A 17,731-nucleotide genomic window follows, 5' to 3' on the forward strand; every position below is an offset into this window, starting at 1 on the left:
TTTATTTAGAGAGCGTGTATTGAGTAAGATTGCTTTGAGTCTGTGACTATTAGTTTTTTGGGTAGTTGGATTGCCAAGGTTAGGGGTCCCTTTGGGGTCAGATACCCAGGTTGGAGCGGGGCAAAGCGCTATAGGATTATAATTACCCTAAGAGGGGATGTGCTGTAGCCCGTGATAGGTCCTCTGAGTGGTCTTACCGGGACAGAGGTCATGGGTGGCTGTCGCCTGATGGTTATCTGTATTTTGAAATGCAACTGGCATGTTGCGAATATTTATAGGCACAGATCGCATTTATCAGAGTACTGGCCTCATACGGCATCTCTTGCCGAGTAATGCAAGTAGGCGTAAGAACAAGTTACTCACTGTAATGAATAATGTACTCCTAGTCCAAAGTCTCCTTTCCTCCATATGCCCCTCCCTTAGGGTTCAAATCAGTAGTTATGGATGTCGTTCCTGATGCTTGTCAATGGGGACTGGAGTATGGTGCCGTGGGGCAGGGTCAGTGTGTGTGGTCGTGCCTACGGTCTTGGTTTTGTGTTTTGTAAGGTCAAGAGATCTTGCTGCCCAACCCCTTTGTTTGAAATCTCACCTGCGTTGGGCATTTGAAATAAGTTTGTGCTGTGTGTGCATTTGTATACATTTTACTGGCACCATCCACTGCTGCTTCCTAATTGGAAGCCCACTCCCTCCTCACAGCCCTCCCACCTCCTGTGATTGGCCAGCAGAATCCATTTAGATCAACTTCCCAGAGCAGCCCTCCGCTAAGGGCCTCAAGCCAAAGGACAACTCCCGAAGAAGCAGCTCCAGTCCGTGTTCGCCTGAGAAGCCTGCCGCAGTCGCCCAGCAGCGACTGATAATGTGTGGTTTAGGCCCGGAGTACAGCCATTATTGTATTCCAATGAAGCCCCATCAGTCTTACTACCTACTATAATATAGTCCACTTGTGTCAATCAGCCTATCTCGCATTTATTTGGGATACATTTTGCTCTTGCCCACTACTGCTGTGGTCCAACTCTAGGTGTTTCACCAATACTGCTGTGTTTCAAATCTAGGCATCCCCCCGTGCTGTGTTACAATTCTTAGTGTTGCCCCACTGCTACTGTGTTCCAATTCTTAAATACAAAATGCAGAGAGAAGGGTATAACCGTGGGGTTGGTGCGCTCAAGCCCTATAGTGTATTGTATGGCCGGCTGCATAGCCATCACAGAGTAGTAAAATCCTTTTCCACCCAAAGTCACAGAATAGGAGGTTGGTGTGATGCAATACGTCCAATAATGCAACGTCCTGTTGGCTATTAATTGGCTTTCAAAGACCAAACCTTGAATGGACTATGCATTTGCAAGCTAATGAATAGCTAACAGCACTTTTACAATATTGGACTTTTTTGGCCAAGCACTTATTGCATCACACCAATCTCCTATTTCGTGTTCCAATTCTTGGTATTTCCCTTTTACTGCTGTGTTTCAAATCTAGGCATTTCTCCCACTGCTGCTGTGTTCCAATTCTGGGTGCTCCCCCCACTAGCACTATGTTTCAGGTTTAGTCTTTTTCCCCACTACTTTGGTGTTCCATTTCTAGGTGTTTCCCCACTATTGCTGTGTTTCAAATCTAGGTGTTCCCCACCACTGCTGTGTCTCCAGTCTAGGGGACTGTCCACTACCCTGGTTTTCCAATTCGAGGTGTACCCCACTACTGCTGTTTGGGTGTTTTCCCACTTTGTGTTTTTAGCACGCCATTGCCCTTGGACATCAGGGCACCGCACAAACACCATTTCTGTCAACTGGGCAGTGCATATAACTGTTAAACAATTGGCAGGTATCTTATTTAAATAACAGAGTTTTCAACTGTTTCTAGAAAGTGTGCTGTTTTCTCTCCTGTCTTAACTTTACCGGGAGGTCATGCCACGCCTTTCCTACTAGAACCAGAAATTATCTTCCATTTCCCCCTGTTCGTTTCACCCCTCGGACGGTGAGGCATTGTGCAGTGCTTGAGCTGTAGGAATATGAGCTCTGCATTTGACTCCGCATTTCACATTTTAGCAAGGGTTTGAGTTTTACCTAGGGCCAAGTGTAAGAAGCTTCACTGAAGGATTCAAGAGTATGAGTCTCAAGCTTAATATAAAAAGATGCCATGCACAGAGCACATGCTAGAAAATGATTACTTTGCTCTATGATGATATTTCAATGAACTGCACTGAATATAATACTAACATAATCTAACATGCTAATTAACCCAACCCCATTTAACTGAATCCCATATTAACACTTAGTGCAAATTAGTTCATGAAATAAGCTGGATGCAGACTGATAAATGCATAATGCTCTGAAAATGGGAAAGAAAAATGAACTTCAAACATGCAGGTGGAATCTGTGCTGTGTGGTAAGCTGAAAAATTTGGAAATGTATTCCTAAAGACATAGCTTTGTGTTGGAGCAGGAAGCGCAAGAGAAAAATGCAGTTAGCACAATATGGAAGGCACAGAAGAAATTGTGTGATTCTTAGTGGGATCAGCTGGACAAGGGGAGGTGCTCGTGATTGACAAGGGGTTTTCATGAAAAGAGTTTGAGGCACAGCTAGAGAGACAATCCTCTTCTGGCACTGACTGATGAAGAAAGCAGAGGGCTGGTCTAAAGAAGCCGTTTCCCTCCTGCGTGGCGATACTTAGCAGAGCTGCGAAATCTCGAGAATCCTTATCTCGGTTGAACCTCTGCGAGGCAGGCAGAAAGGCTAGAGAAATATTTACTGCTAAGCAGAGTTGGAATATCGCCAGCTTGATCTAGGTAAATATATAATAATTGAGGAGAGTGTGTAGCATACATGTGAAATGCTTACGGGTGGTATGATAGAACTAGGTTTGTTTTCTTAAAGTAATTCCCAATCTATATTGTGCGTGGATTCCCATTTTGAAGCAAGCTTTGTTAAGGGAATTGTAGCTGCCAACAATTGTATGACAGCGACATTCAAGGTTACATCAGACTCTGTGTTAGCCAGCCAGCAAACAAAGAAAAGCTATTTAATGTGTGCGAGCTCTCTAATGAAATGCATTTTATCCATGTTTAAATATAAGTCTCTGTAAAGGAGCACAGCAGAATACAACTCTTTGGACATTTTCTGAATTTAACAAAACCATAAAAGAGAAAAACGAATTTGGCTAGCATTTTACTGTGTGTCTGAATTAACAGACTGATTTTGCTGCAGGCTGTAATTCACCTTTTACCGCGTGTGGCAAACATAAGGTAAATTACTTGTGGGAGTTGAGCCTTTCAGAGGTGATATGTGTGTATGGATTTGCAGTGAATTGTTTTACCTAGACGACTGAATGAATGTGCTGTATTTCAATTGCATGCTTTACATTTGTTGGAACACGGACAAAAGGGCATCATCGTGATGTTGTAAATAAATCCTCACAGGAGAGCATGACCCATTTATTCAAAGTATATCAAGTCCAGTATTTGTTTGTTGTTAGTGACATAATTATTAGGCAGTATTCTGAAATCAGTCTCACCATTATAAAAATACCCTCACAAGTTTACCACAATAAATTGCCTAGGACTATAAAAATGCCACCATAGCAAAATACCATGAAGTACTAGATATAACCTCAAAATATATCTAACAGATTTGGTGCGTTGGCTGGGAAACGTTTAAGAAATTACTGGGCGTGGCCTTGCACTGTAAAGCATAACCATATTGTGCACTCATTAATTGAATTAGTGCTGTGAGGTAGTGCAGTACTGTGTTCTCATTTGACTCACATTATAGTGCCATTGGCAATAGTGTCTCCATGACCCATATCTAGTCTGAGGTTTCTGAGGTGTCAGATTATCTCAAGGCAAAGCTTTATGCCCATGCAGTTTGGTCCTCAGAAAATGTGACAACATGGAAAGACAGAATTACCACAGAGGTAGAACGGAGGCGTTTGAAAATATTTTTGATGAAGAAAGCATTGTGCATGCTTTGGCCCTTTAGGCTATTCTGGGCATCAGAATGCACAAAGGAGAACAACTGCATCATCAGACTGTGCAAAACTATGGTTCCTGCTACACAGATCCATAAAGATGCAAGGGAATGACAGTGAAGTTATTGGCAAGTTACAATGCAGTTTGGACAATGAATGTGATCAGGTGCAACAGTTAAAAGTGTAATTTATTTTTAATTTTTATTTGTATATGGTTCCAAAATATGAACCTTTACAAAAGTTCATTTCAAAGCTATACAAATAATCCATATCTTTTCAAGTCAGTTTAGAGTTTAAAATTGAAATCATTAAAACTAACCGTTAAAAAAGATTTTTGTCAGACATAACAAATCTTGTAGCTACTAAAACGCATCCATTCAATTACTGCCATTGCTTCAATACCAATAGGTTACAATAATAGTAATTCGTCATCAATCACCTTTATAAATGCTACCACAGCAAAGATTAATGCTTTTCCTTGTCCCAGCATCATTCAATCTCACAAATTCTCCATAAAATCAACATATTTAATATTAACAAATCACATCAAAAGAGTTGTCCGAACAATTTTAAAATACGGACACTCCAATAGAAGATGTTTTAAAGTCTTTTCTTTTTTTTATTTTATGCGGTTTATTACAAACCTTTAAAATATGATTACATCATCGAATCCACACACATAACATAAAAATGTTCATTCAACAGCTTGTTGCAGTTTTACTCAGCAGTTTTTTCCGGCTATTTGCTTAAGCAGTTTCCTTTTCAAAGCTATTTAATTTAATTTCCACAATATCTATAAAAAAGGTAAGGACAAAAGTTAATTTCCTATCTGTCTCATCAAACAAGATTTGCCGCCAGTCGTCAGCATTTAGGAAGGGTCTTTTGTTGATCAAGTCTCCGAGACATCTTGTTTGTTCCCTTGTGAGGGCTGTGCATAGCAAAGTAAGATGTTTTAACGTCTCTTCACATAGCCACAGAATCTGCAGATCTTTGTCATGTTTTTATTTTTCTGCCATAAGCTTTTTCGCTCTTGTGTCTTAAATAGATCAATTTGAATTTAAAGTATAAATCACGTCGCCGCGTCTCTGGAAATAATTTTAGGTAGTTTGGGATTTCGTTGTATGCTTGTTTTTCATGTGGTACATTTTCCATCAATTTGTGCGTTCTTCTTTTCTCTTCTGTTGCGATCCAGTCACTTCTCCATAGGTATTTTTTCACCAAGTTTGGGTTACTGTGTAAGGTTTTGGTATCAGTATCAAGATTCTTTAAAATCATCTTGCAGCTCTCCACCCATGAGGTTAGCACATTTAGTTCCTTGGAGTTTTCAATGTATTTTAAGATCTCAAATTGAATAGGAGTATTTATGTTGGTTATTTTCGAGTATAGATTTAGCGTGTTCCAGCAGATTCTGGCGTGAATTGATATTAGGCCGAGCTCATATATGATGCACACCGTCGGAGTACCTTGGGGCAGATGTAATACCTTAGTCCAAAAGGTGTTTTCAAGGGAATTCCACAGCTCCCATGAGGCCCCAAATGCACTTTCAGCTCCATATATGAGTGCTGGAACTGCTTTTTGTTTGTAAAATGCCAAGGCTGGGAGGAGTGAGTATTGTCCATATTTTTTATGGATAATGCATGCTTGATTTGCCAATTGTTGGCATTTAGATTTAACACTAGCAACCCAAGGTGTGTCATTAATGCTTGAGTTGATGATCATTCCTAAGTATCTTGACGATGGTGTGCTTTGAAGGAAAGTCTTCTCTAATGACCAGCGGAATTTACTTACTCTGCCTTTGCTTTTGCTTCTAAGAATTTCTAGCACGAGAATTTCAGACTTTGCCGTGTTAATGGTAAGTCTGTTAGTTTGAACATATCTCTCTAGTGCATTTAGTTTTCGTTGCAGGCCTATAGGAGTAAGATCTAATAAAATTAGATCATCCGCGTAGAGAAGACGGCTTATTTGCTGACCATTTATTTTTGGTGAGAATGACTGGATCTGATCAAGAGTAACATCTATATCAGAGAGAAATAAATAGAAAAATATGGATGCCAATGGACACCCCTGCTTGACTCCACAGTGGGTAGGTATGGCATCCGATAATTTACCAGCTCTGTCCAGTCTAATCTGTATATTAGTTTCAGTATGTAATTCGCGTATTGCCAATATAAGACTTATGGGACATTTCCAAGCCTGTAATTTGGCCCATACCCTTTCTCGAGGAATACTATCAAAAGCATGAGCAAAATCTATGACAGCGATGTATATTTTTTTGCCCGATCTTATCGTTTCCATTTTTAGAGTGTTGACAATTAGCAGGTTCAAGGCACACCCGACTCCTTTAACGAATCCTGTCTGCCTTGGGTCCAGTTGGTTTGTAGTGTAGATCCATTGGTTTAATTTGCGTGTTAGCATTGTTGCGTATACCTTTCCCAAGACATCTAGAAATGCTATTGGACGGTAGTCCTTCGGATGGCTTCTATCTCCCTTTTTGTATATAGGGACTACAATAGCACTTTTCCAGGATTTCGGGGTACAGCGTGAGGTCGCAATTTTATTGAAGAGTACATGACAGAAGCTGGCCCATTCATCGGGATTCTGTTTTAATATGTGATTGCTCAGCCCATCTGGGCCCGGCGCTCTTGAGAGATTTCAATTTTTGATGATTGTTAGAATCTCATCATACTCAAAAGTTAAGTCCCACGATGTTACGGGTGCAAATTTTGGCTCTTTTGCATTCTCTTTCTTACAATATACATTTGTATAATGAGTTATCCAGTCTTTTTCTTTTACTGCATTTGTCATGGTTCCTTGTTGCGAGGTACCATGTTGGTTAATGACTCTCCAGAAGTCTCGCGTGTTTGTTTTATCGAGCTTTGCTAACATCATTTCGGCATCGCGTTGCTTCACGATCGATTTATGGGACTTTAACCAGTTTTTATACATTTGCATACTGTGTTTTTTTTTGCTTTGTTTCTCTGTAGTATTCGTTATTTGTATAGCTAATATTTGTGATCTCATTTTACGTTTTTGTTTAAGAATCTCTAGATCAAATGTATGTTTTGGTACAAAGCCTGGTCTTTTAAGGCCATGATTTTTTACCTTGAATTGTGCGAGAATATGATCATGTTCCAGTACATCTTTTTCAGAATTATACATAGCTGTAATGTCTTTAACATCCGAGTCCTCAAGTTTCAAACAGAGTCTTGACGAATCAATGACAACATCATGTTTTCAATAAGCTCGGGATTCTGATGTTATATTGGCCAGAGTTATTTCCACCAAGTTGTGGTCGCTTTCTTGCTTTTCGTGGACTTGCATGGTCTTTATTCTCCAGTGCAAAGTCTGGATTTCTGGTTGTCTCTTCTCCAGGTCATGTTAGCTGGAATATCCCCAGGCGTATTTCCATTCAGCATATGCATCTTTTGTGCTTCCATATCTATACACCATTGCTTAGCTGTGGTAGACTCGCTCATGTGCTCTGATGTATTATCTTCTATGCACTTGATGTTTAAGTCACCACAGAGTATAATGTTAGACGCATCAACTTGCTCATTGATTTCGTCGAGCAATTGCGTTATCATGTCAATAAAGCACGTTGGTTTCATTGTTTTATGTTGCCAGTAGATGTTAATAATATGGATTGAATCTGTAGCCCTTTGATCTTTATCTTGTTTGTACATGTGGATCACTTGTATGTACGCGTTTACATTTATATCTTCAGTTATCTTGTATCCTAGTTCTTTCTTGACCAGTGTAATTAATCCAGCCATCGGTCTTCCTTTCTCGTTTTTAATGGCTGGGTTAAGACAGATATCATATGCGTCAGAGATTGGAGGATCGGTCATCCAGGTTTCCTGGAGACATATTATGTCTAGGCCTTTCATCCACTCCTGTTGTAGAAGATGTTTGTATCCTCGTGTATTCCATGATCCACAGCTAATTGTTGATTTAGCTGGAACGGCCTGGCGTTAATTTTTTCTATTAGATTTTGTCAATGCAACCGGGATCCAGTTCCAGTTTTTTAGATCATCATCGTTCTCAGGCAGCAAAGATCTTGTATTACTGTCCTTTCTTTGGTTGTTGTTACATGTGAACGTGATTTGGATTTGTTCTTTCTCTACTTGTATTTCTACTTCTTCGCTGTGTACAGTTTCACTTGTTATTGAGTTGTCGGTTAAGGTATACGTTCTTGCCATCTTCTCATTGTCTAAATCTTCATAATTTACTTTCACTTTGTCTCTTATCGGGGATGGCATATTTATGTTTGAATTTTTTGTTCTGTTGTTGATTCGGTCTTCCTTCTTGTTGACTTCAAAGATATCAAATCCTAGCGAGAGTAAGGCTGCCGTTGCATCTAGGAGGATGTCACATACTATTCTAGAGTCAAGATGGAGGTTTACTTTATCGTTTTCCGGTTCTTTGAAGAATTCAACACATTTAATGTCTCCGGATTCAATTGTCCTTAGCGCCGGGATGTAGTGAAAGAGTTGTAGGACATTTGTACGGTTCAACGTTAAACCGTCTTTTCCTGTAAATGTCCGTTCTAAACCGAGACAATATTTAAATAGAGGTTTTCGTTCCGGTTCCTGTTTACCATTCTGCCGACTGTTCTTTTTATAAGCATGCTCAGTTTGAGCTCTTTGGGAAGGAGGGATCCACGCTGGGCCATTGAAATTGTTCTTTGAGGCGCATTGGCTAACGGCGACATCTCTGGTTTGAGTTGCAACTTTCTTGTGCATGTATGGACTTATGGATCGACTAGCTCTCTTGGGCTGGTCACTGATGTACGGCTCTTTACAAGATAGCTGGTTCCGTTTCTCCTCCATTGTTCGAAACACAGGACTGCTTTCATTTACCTTCTTGCTTTTTTCGATGTTCATTACTGGCACCATCACACATACACGCGCTTCTGTTATATCCTGACCTTCCCTTGTGGACGGGACATAGACAGTTTCATTTGTTTTGTCTTTGGCTTCCTGCGTGGCCTCCAGAGCAGGGTTGTCGTACGGTTTGGGTTGATCACCGACTACGATGTCCTCTGAGCTCTTAGTTTCGCTTACACCTGCATCTTCATATATTGATAGCTCCATTAAATCGTTTGAGTTTTCCATATCGATAGTTATATTTTTACAGCTTTCCTGTTTTTTGTTTTCTTTCATTCCAGTATTGGGATCCTTCACCTTTTCTACTGTATTATCTTCACCTTGATTTATTGTAAAGCTCACAGTTTTTTCAGGTTTGTTACAATTGGGAAATCGACAATTCGTTCTCAAGGTGGTAGCTCTTATCTGACCCCAATACTTAGTCCTTTTGAGAGTGTGAAGCTGATTCAATTAAAGTCTCACGTAGTACCTTCATGCAGTACTGCAGGGAAGGATTGCAAGATGTAAACAACAATCTTCCCTTTTCGGTGAATACTTCGCGTATTCCTTATAAGTGTTCAGCTTTGCTAGTTCTTCAATGGTAACTATCAAGTCTCGCTCAAAAACCTTTTTTGTTTTTTTTTTTACATAGCCAGGGCGCATATGTAAATCAATTTGATCTACACCTAATTCATCTAGAATTTCTTTCATTCTTACACCATATGCCGTAAGTGAGCTAGAGCTACTTGATCATAAGATTCAAATCCTAATAGAGTGAATTAATTGGTGGATTTGTAATCTTACTATAATTTGCTAGAGCTCTCCATTCCCACCTACATGCAAGAGATATCAGTACACACTCATGTCGGATAATGCAATTGGGGATGGAGGCAGACAGGTGAAGTGCTGATTTTAACATGTTACCCTGTAACAAATTAACTTGACATTTCACATTATGTAAACAAATATCTAGAACAGGTTCTACTTTTAAAGAAAAAAAGTCCAATAGCGGAATCAAAGAAAATGTACAATACTTCGAAAATATGATTTTCATCTGACTCAAAAGCGGCCTTGCCTTAGAATGCAAGTGTTCAACCCATACTTTAATTGTTGAGGAATTACTCAGCCAATGACCGAGATAAATGAATTTCTTGGGGTGATTAATCACCTTTCTGTCTATATTTTACCTGCATTAAAAATCATGATATTCGTTTTAGATTATTTAGGTTTCAAATTGTTTTAGAATGCGTATTCAGACAACATTTGCAATTTTCTTTGTAAACCGGCTGGAGTCACATCAAACAAAATATCATCTGCAAACGCTATCCAATTCAATCTTAGGGAGCAGAGACGTGTGGGAAATATTTCATTATATCTCCATATCTCATCTAAGGCACTAAGATATAAGTTAAACAATGTTGCAGCATAATTACATCCCTGTTTTAATACCACGTATGAATTAACCGGTTCAGTTAATGCACCCTCCTTTTTATGCTATACGATGTGTTCTGATGGAATTTGGCAATCCAGTTAATTAGGTAAACTGGTATACCCATTTTATACACCTTTGACCATAACAAATCACGTACCACTGTATCAAAAGCAGCCGTCATATTAATTGATGCATTATAAAGAGTACTAAGTTCTTTTGATTTCAGGCCTGCAAGTAGGTGGGCAATGATCGTTGCGTTCAAAGTTGTACTCATGGCTTTTCTAAAGCCGATTTGAGACTTAGAACATGCATTAAGAATTTCAAGCTGCTTGTCCAATGCAAATAGAACAAGAATAGAAAATGTTTTGCTGCAGCGTCAGTTAGCAAAATAGGCCTATAGTTTGCTGGACTTAGTAGGTTTCCTTTTTTGAAGATGGGGATGAGAATAGCAGACACCCAAGATTCTAGAACGGCTCCTGTGATCAAAATCTTATTGAACTTAATTTTGAGTATACTTGTCCAAAATTTTGCATCTGCCTTGTGTACACACAATGGAATGTGATCGGGGCCAGCAGCTCTTGAGTTGGATAGTTTCTTAATGCCCCATTCAATATCTGCAATCATCCACTTGAATGTTAAGGATGTAACACTAGATGGTATGTTAAATTTTGTATGGGCGAAACGTACGGGTAATTCATACTTAGAACCAAAAAAGGCCCTCCATGTATCAGCTGGAATAATATTTTTTGAATTGATACAACTAGTAGCTTGGTTGTTCTTAAGCGTGGACACACATATCTTCTAATATTCTTATAAAGAGCTCTAATCATGTCACAATTTTGATTATGATAATTAAGTATATGTAATTCTTTGATCTTATTCTTATAAATGTGTACAATTCTATTTTTAAGATACCCAAATTGAGTCACACTGTTTTCTCTCTTTAATTTTCTTAAATCTCTATTTCTCTTTCGTTTTAGATATTTGATATCGAGATCAAATGGGTGCCAAGTATCAATCCTACAAGCTTTTTGTTTGCTTAAGAGATATAATAACGCATTCGCTAAAGCCCCAACCACAATTTTATCCCAAAATTGCGATCTTTAATTCTAGAATATTGAAGTCCTCCCTACCATTTAACTCATTAGATACTCTTTCCATACGTTTCCTACAAACAGTAGGATTCCATCTTGTTGAAATTTGAGTGCGCTTAGTCTCCAATGCACACAAAAAATCATTCACCTCATGGGTTTTTACATTCAATTGATAATGACAATTGTATAGGCGCATGATCACTTCCCATAAATTCATTCATATCTGCACTTTCAGTCATCGGTAAAAGCGAATCAGATATGCAGAAATAATTAATCATGGAACAGGATGTGCCTCTTTTCCAAGTATATTCAGATGTTGATTAGTTATATTGGACAAATGAAATTTCCCAATCGTTAAAAGTATGCTCGCCATTTATGTCTTCTTTGACGCATCTTTTTCGATCTAAGGGAATCATTTTTGATCGCACCTTCAGAGTATTCACTACATAAGCAGTTGGAATAGCCACCCACAATTACTTCAAAATTAAGATTAAGGGTGAGTACATATTCTAAGCATCCATCAATTTCATTGAATACCTCACCAATAGTATATTTTAATGGGTTCCAATAGAGACAAATCAGCAGTAGCGGGTTACACTCCACTCTCTTTAGGTCCATTGAAACAGCCAAAATATGAACAGACGACTATACCATCTTAGGATAACAATCAATGGAATTGTTTATACTAATTGCCAGCCTTCCTGAGGGGCGCCCCTCCAAACCTTTACGGGCAAAAGAACAATAAGTGCAATAATCGGGGGTCACTAATGTATCTAATTTCATAGTTTCTTGAAAGAGTATAATAGCAGGTGACTCATTAGATGGAAAAGAAGAAGCCAATTTTGGGATGTTTAAGTATCCACATGAATTCCATGAAAGAACCTTAAGTTTCAACATCACCTTGCTTAATGTTGTAGTTGGGAAATGCATAACTTTTCATCTTGAGAATTCCCAATCTCTCCATTTGCATTCTCAGTTTGTTGCTTTTGGTTATGATATAGAAATTCTTCAGCGATTTTTACATCATTAAATGTGTGGAGAACAAACTCCATGTCGGCTAATTCCTTTCTATATGACCAAATAAGTTTTCAAAGCATGGTCTGAAAGTAGATGGCACGTGATCCTATAGTTACTGTGTGATGCTAATGCAATCTTATCAAAGTCATTGGAGGTTAGTATTCTTAAGGCTGGAATCCTATCAATTAGATCCAACAGATATCTCCTGTTTACTCTAACCTGCCCTAAGATATTTTTTCGACCCTCCAGTCCCATAATATTGATCCCCTGTTTTGGGACACCTCCTACCAGGCTCTCTTGATAGTTCACGTATACGTGATTTTCAGCAGGCCCTTTAGTATTTGGATTACTAGTAGTTGGATTTGTCACATTTAGAGAGCAACTTTAAAGATTCGATATTCCTTGTTCCATGGTCCATTCCACATTGTGATTACTCAACGTTTTACCTGTGGTCAGAAATTCAGGGGGTGTCTTAATGTGTAGAATAAATTTGTTACCGTTTCTATCGTCAAGATGACATTTTTTAATGATTTTTCTGGTTCGCCACAATCATTTCCATCCCCTTTCGGCATCAACACCCTTGTGATGATGCCGTTGTGTAGCTTCGTGGAACTACTACTATTATCATTACTGGCCTTATTTTCGTTTCAATTTATAATCCATCCTTCTTTAACAGGAGCAATCGTGCTCTTCTCTAGATTTATTTCTTGTTCAGAGTTTAAAGCGTGCTTATACCTTTCCTCAGATGGAATTAATTCCTTGCATTTCCCCGCCCCAATCTTAACAATAGGTGAGCCGCTTTTAGGAACATTCGTACAATTAGATTCGTTCAACGACTTACTACATATTTCTGAGTACAGATGAATTTGAGGGTTTGTAACAGTGTGGGTGTTACAGTTGGCATTAGAATTATTTACGCTCGTACCATCTGTAGTAGTAGTCATAGTACATTTCCTACCATCGCTCGGTAAGTATTTTGATAGAGTTTTTATGTTCCCTCCCCCGATATCGGCTAATAGAATGGTTTTATTCATTGGCTCAAACTTCTGACCACACATTTCTGGGATTCTCCATTTCGCCCCGACGCGCCAAGAGGTCCAGTTGACACAAGGTACAGTTGATCAATGTCTATTAGATCTTCATCCCCGTTCATACGGGAGTCTGGGTTTGATGATTTCCCATTCACAATGTTGAGGTTCTACTTTTTTATTTTTTTTTATTTTTCATTGGCAGATCGCCTCTTATTTTTCAGCACGTTTTACTGCGTGTTGCTGTAGTTTACGGTGGCACCTAGATAAAAAGCCTGGGTTTGCCGAAGGAGGTTACACCAAAAGTTCCACACTATTTTGTTGCTCAATTATATTTGTCAATGCAGTTGGACTGTCAAGCAACTCTTCTCTATTTGGCACTTGTTGCATAGCATCATTGGATTTGGCAATGCCTGCTTCATTTTTTAAATCAGCTATGTTAGCATTGGTTACATTAATGGCATTTAGTACAGTTTTAGCTCGGACCTTTGTATGATCAATTCATGCCCATGATTCATTCTTGGAATCAAAGGGGTTAGCAATCCGATTGATAAGCGAACCCCATTGTCCAAGTCAGCCATCTCGTTCACGGGATAAACTGGGAAAAATCACAGTTAGCATTTGAGACAGTCCTGTACTCGATAAATGTAAGCATCCACTAGATGGGATTTCCGTAGGGGAATTAGCCTGCTGTGCTGCGCCCAATGTTATACTAACAGTGGCATCTAATTGAGCGTCAACCAATTTTCCCACCATTGTTTGATTAGGCTGCACATTATTAGGGCTATTCAACTCTTTTAGGTCACTCGAAACAGTAGCTGCTATTACTGTCTTTTACCGTTCACAACGGTGCCATCCGTCTCTTTTACTATATCCATGACGTTATCAGCGGTGTCTACCTCCTGAGTCTTTTTGCAACGAAAAATTAAAGAAGGAGGACTGAACGAGGGCGGTGCCTGTGCACCTGCCACTCCTCAGTCCACTCGCCATTCACCAATGAGAGATTTCAGATTTCTCACCAAGTTTACAGGGGTACGTTAAGGGGATAAACTCGCCAATCCTTCTTAAATCACCAGTAATTTTTACACTCCCCTCACCCCAAAACACCACAACACCACACTTCGAGCACTTCAGATGCGCATGCACTGGTGCTTTTAAGGATGCCGGGAGCTCGGTGAGGTCGGGGGCAGGGCTATGCTCACATTGGATCTGAGTGAAACAAAGAGAAAAAAGTGCGCGTGAGAATATGCTCTTGCTACGTCTTCTCTATGCATTTCACAATCACGTTACTAGACCAGCCCACAAATCTTTGTATCAGCCCACCCAACTAGACCAGCCCACAGTAATAGACCAGCACCTATTCTGTGGGCAGTTGTAGCTTAATGTTCAGCAAATATTTACTTTGGGATAATGAGTCCGTAGTTACTCCGTGTTTCGCAGACATGGCTGAAAATTACTTCCTCTTGTCCATACAGCTTTGGCGTCCTCACAAACAACAATAAGACAGCATGGCAGAAAGGAAAGGTGAAACATACACCACAACACCACACTTTGAGCACTTCAGATACACACGCAGATGCACGTGCACTGGTGCTTTTAAGGATGCTGGGAGCTCGGTGAGGTTGGGGCGGGGCTATACTCATATTGGATTTTGGGATAATGAGTTCGTAGATACACCACAACACCACACTTTGAGCACTTCAGATGCGTAATTAAAGCAGAGTGTGCTAAACACTGGATTGCAAGCCAAATGTAGCGATCTGGCTATTCAATTGCCTCAGAAAGACAAACAATTTAATGAGAGTGAGCAATAATTAACCCACTTAAAAGCAATTCTAGATGGCATAAGGCAAGATAAAGATGTTGTTATTTTGGAAATAGATGATGGCAGGGAGAAAGATAAAGAACTCCATGCTGTGAAACAGGAGATTTTTAATTTACTGGGAAAAAATGACAAAAAGGCCAAAACGCTTAATCAGTCCCATACCCAAATCAATGAATTGCAAGCAATCAATAAGGTCAGGGATGACAATTCTGATCTCTGGCATGAGGCAGAACAGCTTCATGGACAGTGCAAGAATCTAGAACAGCAAATATTTAATATCAAGTCTCAGGAAAAGCGACAGGGCTCTACATTCAATGGAGCGGAACTCAATCACGGCTCTGGCCAAGGAAACAATGTACCAACAGCTGTCCTTTTGGCCAGACCTGGCTATAATCACCTGCAAACATCCACACCCATTCTGTCCCACAAGAGAAAAAGAATGAGTGACAAAATGACACACAACGTAATGCACCATGTAGTCCTATAAAAATTATGAAATCCATCAAGACTTTAATGAAACCATTCAAAAAGGGAGGCAATTGTTGCATTGAAGACCATTTAGAAACCATTCACTATACATTCAAAGCCCTCTAGATACCTAGGGAACAATATGGACAGTACTTTCACCTAACCCTAGACGCAGCATCTGCTAGTGTCATTTGTGGTCTCAATGAACAGGAAAATTTTTCATGGGCGGACTTTGAGAAAGAGGTTAGGCATCGATTCTCACCTTACCAGTCCATAGAGGACGCTAAAAAAGCAGCAGATACTATGATGGCAAAGCCAGATATGTGCCCTTGCCAATACTTTCAAAATTTAAAAAGAGCATTTTTACCCTTTGATGTGGCCTTTAACCCTAAATCTGTAGAATTTAAGACTGCAGCATACCTTCATGGACTCCAAAAAGAAATTGTTGATCTGCCTTATCATTTCCTTCCTTATCTTCACCTGGTGTTTTCAAATGACCCCGTATTTTTCTCCAATGGATTATCAGGTCATTTGCTGACACAAGTTTGTCTATAGCTTGAATCATCTTGCCATGTTTAAACGGCTTCTTGTTATAGGTGAGCATGCCTTTCCGTTTCCAGCCAGGTAAATACTCCACACTACTATTTCAAGCATAATCAGAATCAGTTACTAGAACTATTTCTTTGAGTCTGTTTTTTACTGCTGTAGCTATTGCCTCACGAATAGCCAGTTCTGCCACTAGATTACTTTTGGGGCCTATCCTCATGCTTACTCTTGGAATGTTGTCACATTTAAACCATGTATTTCCTATTCCTGCTACAATCTCTTTTTCCGTGTCATTTTACATGGTATGAACATCCATCTACGCACACAGTTGGTCAATCCATACATGTTTCTTCATTGAATGCCATATGTGGGGATTACTCAAATTCATTCAAACTTTTCTCTAGCTCTGTATCATCAGGCGCACAGACAGCTGCGCAATCATGCAACTCTGCTCGTCCTTGAGCAACTGGGCTCTTTTTATTTTATACATATTTCACTTCTACAGGCTATCCCTGAAGTGCTAATGTCCAGGAAGTAATTCTTGACTGGGCCAAATTCCCTGATCTAATTCTCTTACTTTGGAAAAATTGCAGAGGCTGATGATTTGTTTAAAAAATCCCCCGCTCCCCTTGAATTATGGGGCAGAAATGTTATAATGTCCAGACAGTGGTCAGAAGCGCTTTTTCACATTCACTAAATTTGGTCTCTACATGTGTCAATGCTTTGTTAGCATATGCAATGGTTTTGTTATTCGCATCATGTTTTTGATATAACACTGCTGACATACATTGATCTGTCAATCCTATTTCTGCAAAGAAATCCAGATTTTTCATTGGGTATGACAAACATGGTGCTTTAATTAGACACTCTTTTAGCCTGGCCACTGCCTCATTTTGTTCCTTTTCCCATTTCCAGGGTACACCCTGCTTCAGCAATCTCGTTTAAAATTGTGTAATCTCTGCTTAATTCTCAATACATTTCCTGTTGTAACTTGTCATTCCTAACAAACTCTTTAAACTTTTCAAATTAGTGGGATCCTTTAATTAATCGCTTCCACCTTTTTCTTTTGTGGGTTTAAGCCATGCTCTGTCACTTCATGACCTAGGAAGTTTACACTTTTTCTTCAACAATGTGCTTTTTGTAAAGATACTTTTTCCCCAGTCTTCTGTAGCTGACTGAGCACATGTATAATCTCATTGAAGTGGATTTTCAGATCTTCATATTTGATTAGCACATCATCAACATAAACTATTGTCCCCCTTTCAGCTGCATCCGGGAGTGCCTTGCTCAGGAATATCCAAAATTCACTTACTATTGACATAACCAAAAGGGGTCCGGGATCATGCATATTGTGATTTGTCGTATTTAAATGCAAACAAATTTGGAATATCTTCAGCTAGTGGCACACACCAGTATCCAGCTGTAAGGTGTAATGTAGTAAACACTTTCGACCCGTGAACCTGTGCAAGGCCCTGATCAATAAATGGAAGGGGCCACCT

The sequence above is a fragment of the Ambystoma mexicanum genome, chromosome 3q (assembly GCF_040938575.1).
Source record: "Ambystoma mexicanum isolate Mex_15411 chromosome 3q, UKY_AmexF1_1, whole genome shotgun sequence".
Lineage (NCBI taxonomy): Eukaryota > Metazoa > Chordata > Amphibia > Caudata > Ambystomatidae > Ambystoma > Ambystoma mexicanum.